Raw genomic sequence first — 17,675 nt, 5'->3', positions numbered from 1 at the left:
AGTTGCCTGGTCCAGCCACAGAATGTAACAGAGAATGGGCAGGAGAAATGCAGGAGGACTCTGGGCAGGCCAGACTGAGCTCTGCTCTGCAGGCAAATGCTCAGAAGTCCTGTCAGCAGAGCTGAGAAGAGTTTTCAGGGAACCCCAGATGGTATGCCTCCCTGTGGCATAGACTGAGGGCTTCCTTTCATCCCAGCTGGTTTTTCCAAACACCACTGTAGCTCTGCATGAGAAACCTTCCATTTCTAGTCTGGTGAAAGCAGCAGTACCTGATCAGTAAATCCCACCACTCTTTGCAAGCCAATACAGCCTCTCTGGAATATGCCATTCCATTTATTTGTAACCACAGGTGTGCAAACTCAGCTACAGATATGTACCTGAGGCAAGCAAAGAGTTCTGAACTCCAGAAAGGAAAGAAATGTGGATGAAAACAGACCTCTGACTACAGTCATGTGGGACTGAGCATCAACAGACCTTGAGGGGATTGGGGAAATGTGTTCTACCACAAATAGGTGTCCAAACCAGTGAGCTCACCAAATCTTACTTCCTACTGCAGTGGAGAGAGAATAGTGACAACCTGTAATGACATATCAGACCACAGGTGAGAGCAGCTCCCTTTGGTACTTCATGATCTGTGAAAGACCAGAGCTGGAGACGGTGTAGGCCTGTAATCCAGAGTGGAAATTTTAAGCTGACTTCCTGCAGCCAGTGGATGCCAGTGCACAACCAACAAGGCACAGCAGAAACCTTGCACTGCCTCCTCTGCAATGCTCAGCTCCAGGGAACAACACTGGGCACGTTTTAATGACTGGGGTCACCATGCAAAACTCATTTATCTCATCTCAGCCTCATCCACATCACACAATCCCTTACAAAACTCATTTATCTCATCTCAGCCCCATCCATGCCACACAATCCCTTACAAAACTCATTTATCTCATCTCAGCCCCATCCATGCCACACAATCCCTTACTCCTACTCAGCTCCTACACAACCACACTTGTCACCAACTCCAAAGCTGCTCTTCTAGAATCGCTCTGTTTCAGAGGCTGAAGTTCGCCCTCTGCAGAGCAGACCTGAAATGTCTGTGGAAACCTCTACATCCAGCTTGGGCTGCAAGCACTTTAAGAGTGAGAGCCCGGATTTTAATCAAGATTTGAGTCGCAGACCTCATGCCCTCCCTGCAATTAGTCACCCCATTAACCAATTATCCTCACTGTTGGGAGCTGGAACTCGATTTTTTAGCCAGATTTTGTCTCATTTCAGATGCCAACCACTGAGCATCAATTTTCTCTTGGGTTAGAGAGCCATCTAGCAGTGGACTCATCACCTTGCAGATTCCAACAGCACATTAATCCTTTTTCATACAAGCTTACTAAGCATGGATTTTGCTACATACATTTTCCTGAATTAACCTCAAACATTTCCTGAACTTTCCCGACCTCTTCCACCACCGATTATCCTTTTGGAAATGTAGGCAACATAGACTGATGAAATAAAAGCATTCAGGGACTTAATAAGAGGTGACAGCATTACTGTTTTACAGGTTATCATTTTACTGACTTGTTAATTGCTGGATTGCTGCTCACTACCCAAACCAATTGATTTTCAGAACTTTCTGCATTTTCACATCATATGTTCCCACCATACTACAGTAGATTGATCCTTCACTATGTTCTTTATTAGAATCACAGTATTGTGGATGGGTTTTCAACATTCCACCTGAAGTTTGTGCAAGATATTTTACGGAAAGTGTTTTATTGCCAAGAGGAACCCAAGCTAAACATAGCAACATCCTGTCTTTGCTTGTGTACTGCAGGAAAGAGCACACCCTTCCCTCAAGGGCTTTTAGACCTGGCTTCTCCTCCCCACCAGCCTTGGCATAAACCACAGCACTGAAACACAGTGGCAGTGTGACGTGTCTGGAGCAGAGGCTTTCATCCCCCAGCAGAACACACACTTGTTTTAGCAGCACCACTACAATAGCGGGGAGTAAGCACCAGAGAAACAGGAAAAGGAGAGGGAAAATAGGTCAAGATCAAGAACAGGGCTGAGCCCTGGTGCAGTGAGAACATGATCAAATACATACCAGTTTTGCAGATGTATTTGTCAGACAAGTGGCAGGCCTCATTCTGGCTTCTTTCCTAATCTTTGGACATACTCATTGACGTAGGTAACCCCAGCTTACACGAGCCAGAATCTGTCCTTGAGTATTTAAGAGGTATTTCTGACAATACAGCAGTCCTCAGGCAGGCACAGGCCTGACATGAACAGCAAAGCAGTGGGCAGTGCAGCTCTTTCCCCCCCGGGCCTCCATCCACTCCCACACTTTTCCACATCCCTGCTTCCTCCACTCCCGAAGCCGACACGAGCTGGCAACGCTGCCACAGCGGAGAAGGGAACAGTGACTGTAGAAAAGTAAACTCATTATGGCCCCACAGTCAGCAGGTCAGACCCAGACTTGTGATAGTCATCCAAGACACAAGTCTGGGCTACTCTGATCTCAATTTTATTGTTTATTTTAACCAAGAAAGATTCTGGGTGGGCTGTGAATTTTTTACGGACCAAACTGATACTATGATGGAAGATTATGGATCCAGGAAATGAAAATATTATTTTAAAATTAAAAAATTTGTAGGGTGATGTTTAAGCTGCTCAGAAGTTTTTTTTTTTCCTGATGGAGGTGATGCTCCTAATTTTTTTGCTTTCTTTCTTTTAGCTGATACTCTTACTAAAAAACATAACTGTATCCCAATTCTTTTGGATAGGCTTCTCCCTACACCTGGCTTATTAATGGAATAATTTAAGTCCTTCAGATCAGTAACAGACCATGGGATCTAGGGATCACCTCTGCACCTGTGATTCACCTAATTGCATGGTCCTCTTGCAAGTATGAGTTACTGAATTTCCTTCAATGCTGAAAGGGAAAAACTCCCACAATTTACACAGAATCAAAAGTTCTCTCTAAAGCATCTTTTCTTCTTGGGGGAGCTCACATAACAGATGTTTAATGTTTCAGCATCTTTTAAAGACAAAAAGAAAGCAATTTTCACGGGCCTTTCCAAGGGGCAGTTCTGCATGTACAGGTGTACACTCACTGCCTGCCTGTGCAGCCAGGCAGGACCAAGCCTTTGGTGCTGCCATCAGCTGTGCAATCCACCCCTCTCACATCCACAGAATCAGAGAGGAGTTTGGGTTGGGAGGGACCTTCAAAAGTTATCTAGTCCAGCCCTGCCCTGCAATGAACAGGGACACCTTCAACAAGCTCCAACGCTCAGAGCCCCATACAACCTGGCCTTGAACATTTTCAGGGGTGGGACATCCATCCACCTCTCTGAGCAACCTATTGCAGTGTTTTGTCACCTTCACTGTAAAAAAGTATTCCTTTTATAAATGTACCCTCCTTTAGTTTAAACTATTGTCTCTTGTCCTGCAGCAACAGGTCCTCCCAAAACTCTTCTCTGCATCTTTTTTACCTGTGCCCTGTCAGGATGAAATGCTGCTATAATATCTCCCAGATCCTCCTCTGCTGCAGTTTTAACAATCCCAGCTCTCAGCCTATCCTCATAGAAGTGCCCCAGCCCTCTGATTATCCTCACTGCTCCCCTCTGGACCAGCTCCCACTGGACCATGTCCTGCTCGTGCTGGCAGCCCCAGAGCTGGATGCAGCACCCCAGGTGGGGCCTCACCAGAGCAGAATCGAGGGGCAGAATCCCCCCCTAAACCTGCTGGCCACGAAGCTGCTTGTTTTCCTGGATTAGCATCACTGTTTTCCCAGGATCAGCGATCCGGAGGCACCATCTAGTGGTGTCTAGAAAACGCAGTCTCTCATTCAGTTGCAGATTCTGAGACTTACAGAAACAACTCGTGCCATCTGCCAAGTGTGCACCCTCCACCTCCTTCCAGACAGGGAAGGAAACCTAACCCAGGATAGACAGGAAGCTCTGCAGAAAAAGGTTTGACAAGCAATTACTCACCAGAGTCACAGGCTCTAGACTAAACTAAACTTCAGAAAAAGCTGAAATAAAAGACTCAGCTGGGCGTTCAGTTGAGGGAACACAGCACAGGGGTGTTTCTCTTGGACTCTGACCTGGCTCCAGAGCCACAAATGGTGCCCCTAGACACAAGATCTCCATTGGGCTTTCAAATAAATTGGCATTTTTGTACCAGATCCTGACATCAAAACCCAGGTGGTTTTATCACAAGGAGCAACTCCATTTGATAATGTGGCCATTTAATGCAGAATTCAGTATGAAGACCATATGATTCCTATTGTTTTCCCCTTTAACAGCTATTAGTATTCCTCATCCTATCTGTCTTCAGGAAAGCCAAAAAAAAGCACATGCTGATAGAAAGTAAGAAACTGCACCTCACCAAATTCTTAGTATCTGCAATTTATATTTAGTTACAGGCACTCAAACAAGTTATCTTTTTCTTGCACTCAAAGCTCTCTAGAAACAGGGTTTTTAGTCCCCATTGCCCTTGCCTTTTATAGCCACGAGTATTTCACATACAAGCCTTTTTGAGCTGAAGGAAACATACTGCTCTATAATTACATGACCCTGCACAGTACTGGAAACAAAGTTTTCACACATATTTGTTTACATATCGTGTTCTCATATCATCTGGGGACAATAATGCCCAGCTTCTTTGAGCAATGCTTGAGCCAAGAAAAAGATGAAGAATTTTCTTGCAGGCATTTGCCTCGCTTTGTGTCTTATTGCAGAGCTGAGCAGGTTTTGTGTATCTACATCTCTCGGGTCTCCACCACTTTTCCCCTCTCAGTGGTTTAACTTTTTCTGGCACTGACATTTTGTACATTCAGGTACCAGCACTGTACTCTGGCCCTTACTCTCCATCCAAAGAAAAAAAACAGCTCCTTTACTCTTTATACTGTCTCTCCAAAGACATTTTCCTCCTGTAGAAATTTTTATTTAAGGAATATAAAATAAATAACATTTCCTCACCTGTAACAATGAATATAAATTTTTCATTATTTTCAGTGTTCTCTGCAGATTCTGCACTAGAAGCACTCTCCCAGGTTCATCATGCTTTTGTCAAAAAACCTTCCAAAATTATTGAACTATCGTGGTACCACTACAGCCACACTTTGACCTGTCTTGAGTCAGACTGGTCTCCCTACCAGAGCCTGCTGGGAGCCCTTCAGTGTCAGCCACTGGGATCAGCAAGGGCAGGATCAGAGCACAGCCAGCCTGGGAGGAGCACAGAGATTCTGGATGGTGCCAGCGTGAGAGCTGAGCCCAGTGACTGGCTCCAAACTCAAGACAGGAAGAGGACTGACTGTGGAATGGGAGCTTACAACTCCATCTTTGGCTTCTTGACAGGTATTAACATGCTTTCATCCCCACACTAGCAAGGACCATGGTTATACTGGGAGCCCTCTTTTGGTATTAACTGTGGTCAAAAACAGGACTACTTCAGTAACTGTGGGTGTCAAAAAAAACCAAAACAAAACAAAAACAAAAATAAAACAGCTTTACAGGGCTGTATCTTTAAATTCAGACTGAAAATAACCCAAACCCCAAAACTGAAAAAAAACCCAAATCCTGCAGATGTTTTCTTTAAGATGGCAAAGTGGAGGTCTGGGATTGCCACCCCCCGCCTTCTGCAAAGGAGTTAAGGAGTTGAAATAGTTGGGCTTATGGGCTGATTCTCTCTGGAGTATATTCAGCCAGAGGACAGAAAACAGCAGCTTAAACAACCTATTGATGCTGAAAGCAACAGAAGACATGCAGATGGGAATAACAAGAAAACTTAACAATAGCTGTTATTTCCTGCACAGCCTATAATTAGATACTAGGGCAGTACCTTAGACATACTTAAGATCCAAGCCAGAATACATTTTGCTTATTTTTCCATCTCTGCATTCCCATCTGGGCTCCTTGTGTTGATGCCTGCCAGCTTTCTGACAAAGCAATATATCTGTGGCTGGTAGTGGATAGGTATTGTGAAATATGCTTGCTTCAAAACCAAAACGCTATTAATTTTTTTCTCTAAATAGGTGCTGAGAACAATAAGGTTTAATTCCTTGCCTCCCCCCTCTGCTGACTTCTCTTATTAACCTCAATTTATTTTTTTCACCTCAGCCTGTAAGAGAGCTTTACAAACCATGGTGTTACTTCAACACTTACTTTTCATTCTGATGCCTGGCTTGGGAAGAGATCAAACTGAGTATTCTACATTTGCTTTTTAAAAAAAACCAAAAAACCCCACCCCTTTTTGATGCCTAAACACACCCTGAGAAATTTGGCATCAGACAGCCGTTTTTGGATACCATCCCCTAGAAAAGTGCTGCTCAGACTCTTATGTCCAAGGGATGACTATGGCCCTTCTTGGATGTCAAGAAACATAGCTCCTGTTTCAGGACACATTTTCAGTCCTGCTCTCTAACCCTTCAGTAGGGAAGCCCCAGAAGGTGTGTGTGGGCAAGGGCTGCTCCTGTGCACAGCCCACAGTGCCCTTGGCATTTACACATGAGGGTAAAGGAGAATCTGGCTGGAACATCCCTGTTCCTGCCTATCCCCAGCTGGGATGCTGGCCTGAAAGTGCCTTGGGGAGTCCATACAACAACATATTGCCAGGTTAGTGACAGCAAAATGGCATCAACAGTCAGAGGTCACTGCCTGGGAAAGCAGGGGGGGTACAGGCTGGGAGGAAACCCACTCTATATACCCTCCAAAACAGCAGGCATCAGGCTGTCTCTCATCTCTTCTTCTAACAACTCACTTTGGGTAGTGTAGGCTTGAAAGGGAGAATTTAAGCAGCTGATCAAGTGGTACTTCTTGTTGGCTGAAGGCTATCAGAGGAGACAAGATAATACAGTCCTATGGTAATGCAAGCACTTATTTTCCAAGTGTCTGAGTAATGAAACCATTTTACCTGTCTTGGGTCTCTCAGAGAGTTGGTATAGTAGAAAAATGCTAAAAGGCATCTGAAAAAGTCACTGCACCTAGAAGTTGGGGTAGTGGTAGTAGCAGAGCGTACAGCAGGAACTGACTTGATATTCAGCTCACAGCCTGCTAAAAAGCCAGTGAGCATATAGAAGATCTGACTGAGCATTTTCCTTCTTTATGTGACCTAGTGTCAGGTACAAAGTTCAGAGGAGCATACCAGGGCAGTGAAGATGGATATTTCCACACCAGTCATAACAGTACAGAAAAACCCCTCAGTGCCTTCACTAAAAATCAGTGGATCTGTGCCTACGCCGGGCCATAGGCTTTCATCTGACATTAAAACCCCAGAGCTACCTAAAGCTGCGTTGAAGGACAACACTGCTCTCTCCCATTTCTAAGAAAATAAAATCAGTTTTAAGGTTGCTTCACACTTCATGGAAGAAATCTGCAGCCAGACCCCAGCCCAAGAGCTCTGTATGACCACAGAGGCACAGAATGCTAAGTTTGAGATGCTAAGTTTGGAAGTTGTCTCTGCAGACAGTTTTGTTCAGCCTTCCTGCCTGCACCAGAGCAGAAAAGTTTCTCAGGGCCAAGCTTGATGGGGTTTTTAATATCTCAAAGGGTAGAGTCTCTACAACCTGTCTGGGCAATCTGTTCCAGTGGCCAACCACCCTCACAACCAAAGAGTAGGGTAGGGGTAGGGGTAGGGGTAGGGGTAGGGCAGGGTTTGGAAGGTACCTGCAGTGCTCATCCAGCCCAGTGGCAGGGTGTGGGCCATGTGCCTCACCTGAGAGATGCTGATCTCTGTTCTGATGAAGCAGTTGTAGGGCTGCCTGTAGGAAAGGCTGGGAACAGCCAGAGTAAGTTCTGATGAGACCTCCTGGCAGGCTTCATCAGTGACACAAATTCTGTTGAAGCACAGTCACCAGGTTCTGGATGTGATTATTTTGATGAATAACATTCATACATCACCTCCCTGCTGGAATTTAATTGACATCAGGAACAGAACATGGAAGAAATCTGTGCTGTGCAGTGACCCAAAGATATATGGAAGCCTACTTACAAGCTCAGGTGAAAAATGGGAGAATAATAACACCTATTTCGCAAGGTATTTGACTTATAGGCCTATAACTCTTAAATCTTGGCAAAGGTGCTCCAGAATGAGCTGGAAATATGAGAAATTTACTGCACAGTAAGCATTCTCCCCCTAATGAAAGCAGCAGGGCTTCCCACTCCTCCTACTGCCTCCTCCTGCCATTCATCACTGAGCAGGGAAAAGACAGAGCTCCAAAGCTCGTGGGTGGAAATATGATCCTCACTCCAGGTTTCACACCTCAATGAACCCCTTATTTCAGCAAAGGCTGCTTTACACCACCAGCCTATCCATCAGGTTCACATGATAGAGGATGCAAAGAGGAGGGAAGGGACGGGATGTCAAGAAAGGTCTGTTTCTGAGGAGGTGTGAGGGAGGAGTAATTTGGGCAAAGCAGTTTGTAACTGTGCTGCAGGACTGCTGCTGGTTGGGGGCTGAGGTGACATACCCCAGTTATCCATGCTAGTAGCCAAAAGCACGGGACATGAAGCCCTGTTCCTTTTGCTGCTACCACCACTGGGTCCTCAAAGGGGCTTCAAACACTGCCCAGGGGTGGCACCCAAACAAGCTGGCTGGGTCTAGACAGGACAAAGATCTGTGCTGGAAGACAGCCAAGGAAAGTGGTCTGATAAAGCTCTGTGAAGGCATTTGGAAATGGAAAAACTATAGATACCTCTTCGGAAATTGGAACCAGTAAAAGTGAGATGTGAGGCCATAGTGAGAGGAACAGAGCGAAAAGGTGAGCGAGTGCAGGCAGAATGAAGATTTGTTTGCTCTGAATTAATGAAGTGTTCTGTCTGCACAGAGCCAAAGGACTATAAAGTTTCAGTCTGCACTTGTTTTTAACGCTTATTATTTCTTGCCTTTATAGCAAGAGGCCTTTATAGCTTGACAGCAGAAATAAAGCAGTCTACCAGAAAACAAGCGAGGCGTGAACTGCGATAAGAACAAGGGGAGATCTGTTTACCAGGCAGGATGAAAATATAAGTAATTAGCTTACCAACAGGCAGGGACTGCTCAATCAAAAGGGAACATGATGCACAGAAGACCTTTACTGATGGACTCATAAGAAACCATTTCAAGGAGATCAAATTTAAACTCAGCTAACAGGAATTTAATGATGCTGTCATTAGTAATTCACATAGCTCTTACAAAAGACATCAATTCCATTATCCAAACTTTTCCAAACCATTTTACTATTCATAAACTATTCATCTGGTCCTTTGCAGTGAACCCCAGGCTGACTGGAGATTCTACTGGTTAATGAACATCCTGTTCAGACTTACAGTGGATGAGAGACGGCCTTAGGCAGAGTCACAAAAGCAACGCTGTGATCTTAAAATGGATTTTTTCAGCTGAAAAAGAAGTGTGGATGCAGGTCAAAACACAGGTCAGGATGTAGAAGTTCAGAGACTCTCTGTTCTGATCTACCAATGTTCTGTTTGATGCTCAGTAAAGTATGATCTCCACATGTATTCATTTCAAAAGCTGAAATAATGGCAATAGTTACTTAATTCAAAAGGCCACTGTCATGACTAATCACAAAAAAAATGTTTATAGAACACTATCAAATTCTTGGGCATAACACATCACAGAAATGCAAAGTATTGTTTACAACCACAGAGAAAAGACTATGTTAAAAATATCAAGGTTGCAAATTCAAGCATTAGAAAGCTGGAGATTTTCCAAACTATGGGTATAGCTAAAATCTTAGTTTGACTTCTCTATTTGCATAGAATCATTGAGGCCAGAAAAAACCTCCAAAATCATGAAGTTCAACCTTTGACTGAATATCACCACGCCAACTAAACCATATTGTCAAGTGCCACATCTACTCGTTTTTTTGAGCACTTCCAGGGATGGTGACACTATCACTTCCCTGGAGAGCACATTGCAATGTTTAACCACTTTTTCAGTGCAGAACTTTTCCTAGTTTTTCTAACCTTGAACCTCCCCAGTACAGCTTGAGGCTGTTTCCCCTTGTCCTGTCACTACTTGCCTGGGAGAAGAAACTGGCTGCCACCTGGCCACAGCCTCCTCTCAGGGAGTCGTGGAGAGTGATCAGGTCCCCCTTGAGTCTCCTTTTTTCAGACTAAGCACCCCAGCTCCCTCAGCTGCTCCTCCCAGGACCTGTGCCTTAGACCCTTTACCATCTCCACTGCCCTTCTCTGGACACCCTCCAGCACCCCAATGTCCCTGCAGTGAGGGGCCAGCACTGGACACAGGGTGGAGGTGCAGCCCCACCAGTGCTGAGTACAGCAGGACAATGACTGCCCACACTACAGCTGATACAGGCCACCATGTCTTTGGCCTTCTTGGCCACCTGGGCACACCTGGCTCACGTTCTGCTGCTGTCAAACAGCACCCCCAGGTCCTTTCCAGCTGGCAACTTTCCAGCCACTCTTCCCCTAGCTTGTAGCACTGCATGGGGCTGTTGTGACCCAAGTGCAGGATGTGGCATTTCACCTTGATGAACCTCATACAAGTGGCCTTGTCCCATCAATCTAATCTGTCCGGATTCCTGTGCAACACCTTCCTACCATCCAGCAGGTCAACACTCTCACCCAACCTAATGTCTCATTCAAACTGACTGAGGGTATGCTTGATCCCCTGTCTGGATCATCAGTGAAGGTATTCAGCTGGACTGGCCCCAAAGCAGCCCTGGGAACACTCCTCACTGGCTGCCATCGGGATCTAAGTCCCTTTGCCACAACCCTCTGGGTTTGAGCAGGGCATTACAAGGTACTGTGCAAAGAACACAAGTCATTTCAGGACAGCACCTGGCAGAGCAGAGCAGAGCGAACGCTCTCCTTCTACCAACACACCCATACGAGCCATCACGTACATACCAAGGGGACAGATACCCATGGGGATGTGAGCAGAGCTGGCCAAAAACATGTGGAAACCCAGGGCACTGGGAATATTTCTCTGTCTGCTCTGGGGCGCCCTGACCCACAGGGGAGCACTGACTTTGATCCTCATTCATGGAGAAAGTTTCCTAGACTTCAAGATAGACTAGAATCCACAAAAGTGTGAAATAGATTATAGAAAGTAGTGTAGGGGTGTCACTTGGTGAGAAATTTAGTTTTTGGGATTTTTAGTATGCTGTGGATGGAAGCAAGATGGAGGGCACAGGGTGTCATCCTGGATTTCTTCTTCATGCTGCTTCTTTCTTCTTCTTCGTGGGTTTGGGTGGCATTTTGTAATAGGGCAGAAAAGCCCACATTGGGGCTCTTTGGGATCAGCTATTGGGTTAAAAGGGAAAATAATCCAGGTGTCAGTTCTTAATTGGATAGTTTAGCCTTAAAAGCCCTTGTAACAAGAGATTGTCAGCCATTTTGTGCTTTCTAATGAAAAGCTGCCGAACTCACAGCAGTGAGACTGTTTTACTGATAAGAAATATAAACCCTTGGATCCGAACATGAACTACCGTGCCAAGTGCCTTCAATCCAGACCCAGAGAAAATGACAAATGCCTAAATAGCCACAACCCTCAAAGCTTCCTATAGACAAAGAATGAAGTATTTATGGGAGTGTGATAAAAAATGATGCTGCAAGTATCCACCCTGAAGAGTGTATGTTACACCTACGGAAAACAACACAACATTCATTCAGGGTTATGTACAATGACTGGTAGCACTTTGGCATTCAACTTTGTTAGAATTTGTTTTTTACCACCTCATCCTGATGTTGCATTTCCTTCTGTTGGATCACTTCTTTTGCCTTGTTTGTCCATCCCATACTGCTGCTTCTTGATTTCTGTATTTCTGCTTCTACTCCTTTCATCCCTTCTCGTTGTCCTTCCTTCTTTTTCGTTCTGATTTTTCCTCACACACACTTCTAGCTTTTCCTCAAAAAACTTTCTCCTCTGTTTTCCTCATATGCATTTAATCATTACTGTGTTATCTTACTGTCATCTCTGCAAGAGCCCCATGAATGCCCTTCCACTTCCACAGCCCAATACCTTCAGTTGAAAACCAATTTACTGGCAAGAACTGAAGCAACAGATTAGCATAACTTCAATTACAAACTGCTCCATGAAACTGAGAGAAAATCCAAACTAAGAGAGGAAGAAACAACAGATAGCAGAGGCCAAGAGGGTTTGTGATTACCACAGTGCTCAATGAAGCATCTCCCTGCAGCCCTGGCAGTTGTGCAGCCTGAATAACTCTGTGGCAGCCTGTGGAAACTACAAGGAGGCTGCCCAGAGCTCTGCCTCCTCTTCCTCCTCAATAAGATATCTGTATGGAATTACCCAGAGGAAAATTAGGCTCCTAGAGAAGACATACATCTCAAAATTGGGCATGCAGTGAGCAAACTTGATAAGAAATATTGCAGGGGAAATGAAATTTCAAAGAGAGAAATGGATTAGTGATAAACCTCTCACACCTGAGCAAATTTTTCATGTCAATTAAGCTTGGGATAGGTCTATTAAGTTTCATAGGAGTTACAACACCGTACATGAGATCTGAATTGTCCTATGGTATTTTAAATATTATCCCCTCTTCCCTGCCCTGTTCTCCCTACAGCATGAAAGTGTCTGTCTAAAGGACAAGAGTCACATTTGCACGACCCAGGTAAGAGGATTCAAAGTGTGCTAATGATCCAAGCTGTTGCATTTGGTATTTTGAAAGGGCAATGCTAGGATCTGAGATTATGGGCACAAAGACAGATTTAAGCAAATCAAATTCTCACAACTATTCCCATATAGGCCACTTACTTGAATTACAATGTTTCCAGAGGTGACATTTCACTATAGCATTTGGAGTAAAAGGACATGCCTTCCTAAGACAACTTTTTCTTTGTCGTCCTGAAATGACGTGCACATCCAGGACAGAGGGATAGGGAGCCCACTGTGATAAACGAGGTGAAAACTTCAGTTAAAAGCATCAGGTAATTTCACATAGAATTAAACATTCGTGTTTTGAGAAGACTACTGACTTTTGTGCAGGCAGAGAAATCAAACTGGGTCTGAGATAAAACATTTATTACATTGGGCCACCTGCAGAATTATCCAGGAACAACAAATGCAATTTAGATTCACAGCCTGTCTTAGCTTTCTTACTCCAGGCATGCAAGTCACTAGAGAGCAGCACAAAGCATATTTACATTCCCAGTCTTATACGCCCTTCAGCCAAGCCCACTGCAGAACTCTTGTCTTTCAATCATGAGTGAAGTTTCTGTCAATTGTACAAGCTAACCCAGCTGTGCTATATATAGTTTTATTTGGTCTGGCTGTGGAGATAGGAATTAGTTCATTTGGCTGGTTGAAAATCCTGACTGGCTCAGTTTCCCCAAGAGCATTTCCACAATAACCTGTGAAACACGTGGCAATCACTGCTTAAAGAACCTGTGGCTTTATGGTATCTGCAGATAACCCAACCAACCAAGATGTATGTTATATGAACAGCTTGGGACACCCTGATCTGGAGAGGTGTGCTGTCCCTGTGCCACCATCTACGGGAAAAAGGCAGAGGGACCAAACTTGATCCTCTTTCTTTTTCTGAGAGAAGAAACTGATACAAGGCTCTGCAAAGTCTACCCTGGTCAGACATCCTGAACCCCATTTCTAAGTACTTCCTTATTCCCACAAAAAAAAGGCTCCAGGCCACATGTTCTCAAAGGATTTGGCCAACAAAACTTAGTCTTCTCCCTTTGCTCCACCACAAGAAGCAGCAGCACAAACTCCCCTGGTTAGCACATCCCAGAAACATCCTCCTTATCCTACAGAGCTTTCCAAAGGTGAGGTATGGGATTGCCACCCCATGGGGGGACAACTCCAAAGGCCTTAATGCCAGAACCTCTGTCCTGTGGCCTGAGTAAGCGGGCAGTGAAGGAAGCATTGTGCCCTGTGACCTGCCCTGCACACGCCCAAAAGCTCAGAAGCTCATTTCACCGCCCCCATGCTCCAGGCTGTGCTTCCCAAGCCACCAGGTACGTGAGAGAAAGCTGACCCATGCTCCCAGGGGAACAGATGTTCAGTCCTTGGGTCCTTTGTTAAGGATGTCTCTTGGTTAACCTTATCTCCAACAATAATGTCAGTCTGACATATTGCTGACCCTCTTCCAAGTGTTTCCAATGATTCCTCAGAGATTTTGCTATCCCATACAGACATTCACCTTGTTTGAGTTGTTAAACCAGTTGTGACTGCTATGAGGTAGTCAGGAACATGACTGATACTTTCCAGGAGTCTCTAGTGGCAGAACAGGGGCTATAATTAACCAAAACTTGTTTTCCCTCCTTCTGCCTCTTGCTCTCAGAGTGCATACAGCAACACATATCATAAGTGTGCACTGAAGTGTGACTCCAGGTGAAACTGTGTTCTCTGCTGAAAACATAAACCAGCCCCAGATGTAAAGCAGGCAAATAAAGTTTCAGATAAAACAAAAAAACTCATCAGACCCACAATTTCCCCAAGAGCATTATTTTCTGCTCCCCAAGGAACAGCTGTTTTCAGACTAGATTAGCATCACTCTGCTGATGACCCTGCAGAGTAAAGTTTCAGGGCAGTAGCTCCTCAAGTTCTACACGATTTACCATCTATATTTTTGTTGTTGCCAAGCATCTTTGCAAGTGCAAAATAACACTGCTCATCCTTGCTCAGCATGAGAGGAATCTCCCATCTCCAGGCATCCCTGTCACACAGGCAACCACGGAAGGGAAGCTAAGTTGAGAGCAGTGCAGAAACAGCAAAATGCAGTGCCTGAAATAAATATAATATGGAAAAAAGCACTGAAGACTCTTCTTAGGGTTGTTGGGGATGTGAGCTTTGTTCTTATTTAATGTGATGCCTCTAAAGGCAATGGGCCTGTACCCATCAGGGAATAGTGTCCCAGGGACTTAGGCAAGAGCAGAAAAAGTCAATAATCAGTACACTGTAAGTAAGTAAAACAAGAAAATCTTTCAGCTTCCAGAATCTTCCCCTCCAAAGGGCTCCTGCCCTGTTCATCCAGCATTTTACACTGCAATGCTTAAAATTTGCTAGATGATTTAATAAAAACATTTGCTAGCATTTCTACACAGTTTCTATCACAGTACAAAAATGTTCCTTACACAGAGGGGCAATAAATTTTGTATTGAGAGAGAGAGGAGGAAGACAAGGCCACAACTACCCCCACAGGAGAAAAATGGGAAAAGGTGTCGTATACAAAGGGGTGAAGTTGTGCCCTGCCCAGCTACCACCAGAGGAGCAGGAAAACACAACTGCTCTTAGGCTATGTACCATAAAGAGGGAAGGAGAGACTGAGGACAAGAGAGCAGGACAAGAGAGCAGGACAAGAAAGCTGGCAAAGTCTCCCTGAGTGCCCATCATCACCCACTCGGGGCAGCAGCCAGCAGAGGGCAATGCCAGCCCACGGACACACCACCTCAAAAGCAACAGGGTGGCCCTGTTTGCCAGCCAGCGTCCCACACTATCTGAAAAGTGTGAATTAAATAGGATATTTCCCCTTTGCAGACCTGTGGCACTCTAGCAGTGACTGTGCTTGGCCTTTTACTGATGCAGCCCTGAGCAGCTCTGTGTACCATGGCATGGGGAAACAGGGATCTGAAAGCGCACGTCTGGCCCATTCAATACAAAACCTTTTTATTTTTCATCAGCTCCACAGCCATGCAATTGGCTTTCCTGAATTGCTATGCACAATGGTCTGAGCTGTTATCCACTGCCTTTCAGCTGTGAGGCAGGTAAAAGACAAGCAGTTTTGTGCTGCATGATTTCTCTGTACTTTAAAGTGTGCCTGGTTGAGCCTCTGACACTGGACTGTACAGCTTGACATCTTTAATGGTGCCGAGCAGAACTGCAGTCCCAACTAACACAGCACAGAACAGAGGTGGGTGTGAACTCACCCACCTAGGAGCTACAGCCATGGTCATTCTTTCAGGCTATTGCCCCCCCTGTCAGCTGTCCCCCAAAGCAAAGCAATCAAGTTCTGTATTGTTGCAAGGGTTTTCAGGCATTACATACTAAAATATTGCCTGTGTGTGACCAGAAGTTTCAGGTCATGGCAATATGGACTGCTTTGTGTAGTGATAGGAACAGAGCACAACTAAGACACACAAGGGCAGGAGAACTGGTGTGCAGGGAGAGCACTTGAAAGAGCAGGGGAGTGCCTGGGCTTGCTGAACTCACAGAAGGAGTTGGGACTGAGGTGCCAACAGAGAAGAAATTTGGGCAGGTGCTTGAACAGAGTAGGGCAGTGATGGGTGAGAGCTGCAGGAATTTCTCTATGGGTTGGATGAGCTTAAATGAATGAAATAATTGTTTGGGTTGGAAAGGAGCTTAAAAGGTGTTTAGATCTAGTTCAAACCCCCCTGCCATGGTTTGGAACACTTTCCACTAGATCAGGTTGCTCAAAGCCCCATCCATACTGGCTCTGAACACTTCCAGTGATGAAGCATCCACAGCTTCTCTGTGCAGCCTGTTCCAGTGTCTCACAGTTTGCAGCCATAACCTCAACTTGCTTCAGATAACTCAGCTCTATAATGGGCTAAGCCCTCTTTCCTCCATCAAGGACTCTGTACAAAGGATGAATGCTCAGAGGACACAAAATATTACAGCCTTTAGCACAGGGTTTCAGCACTTGCTTCTCATCTTGATCCCTCCTGTCTTGATCCCATCTGAGCTCTGCAGTTGGGATAGGTACAGGAAGGAAAGGACCCACAAAATCCCCCTCCACAATACCTCCATCTTGGCAGTCAGCAGACCATGCTTCCCCAAAAGGAGAGACCCAGTCATGCATGTCTCATCTTGTCACAACACATGAACGTACACAGCCCTGCACCTCTCTCTTCTAATCAAAGTCAAGCAGAGATGTGACAGGCTGAAATATTTTCCCTGTCAATAACCAAATGCTCCAGTTCCTGTGCCTTCAGCTTTGCAACAGCTTGTAAAGCAAACTGCACTGACTGCTGGAATCTGCAATAGAATCCCATTCCATTTTTTCCACACAACAGCTGGGTTAAAAATCTTTGACTAACATGATTTCCCTGCCATACTAATCACTTTTCTTAATCAAACCAATGAACCACCCAATTTAAATCTGTTTCTCGTGAAACAGACATTTCACTAAGATTCAGGTGTGATAAATAAGCACAAAACTTGAGACACTGAGCTGAAAGGGGCCTCCAGCTCCCAGTTCCTGCCTTTCCTGACAGCCAGAGTTGTGAAGAAAGCAGTCATCCAGCTCAGGGTCAGGGCTGTGACAGCTCCTCAGTGTGCTGGGAAAGGGCAGAAAAACTGCTGGGTCTCTGCTGCGTTGTGCTGTAGCTGAGGGGAGTAGCTGTAGCACAGCAGCAGAAGGACTTTTAAAGGCTCCAGCTGAAAATTAAGCATCTTGTTATTTTAAAGGATGTTTGAAGCTAAAGTCCTATGCCTCACACTCTGCTGCAATGAACAGAACAGGTGGACTGTTTCTAAAAAACTTCCTCACTGCAGGGGGAATACAATGAAATTAAGCCAGACGACACATAGGCAGATGTTCCTACAGCAAGGCAATTCCCAGACAGAGACGTTCTGATCCATGAACTGCTTCAATGTATGGCACCAAACTCCCCATCTGTGCTGGAGAAAAAACCATCATGCTGCTGTGTAATGGGCTCACTGTATGGGAACACAGTGACACAGGATTGTGCCCCTGCCCTCTCCCTTCCTAGAAATGCCAGGCAAACCAT

This window comes from Fringilla coelebs (genome assembly GCF_963513975.1).
Source record: "Fringilla coelebs genome assembly, chromosome: 5".
Lineage (NCBI taxonomy): Eukaryota > Metazoa > Chordata > Aves > Passeriformes > Fringillidae > Fringilla > Fringilla coelebs.
This window is presented reverse-complemented; position numbering follows the sequence as displayed.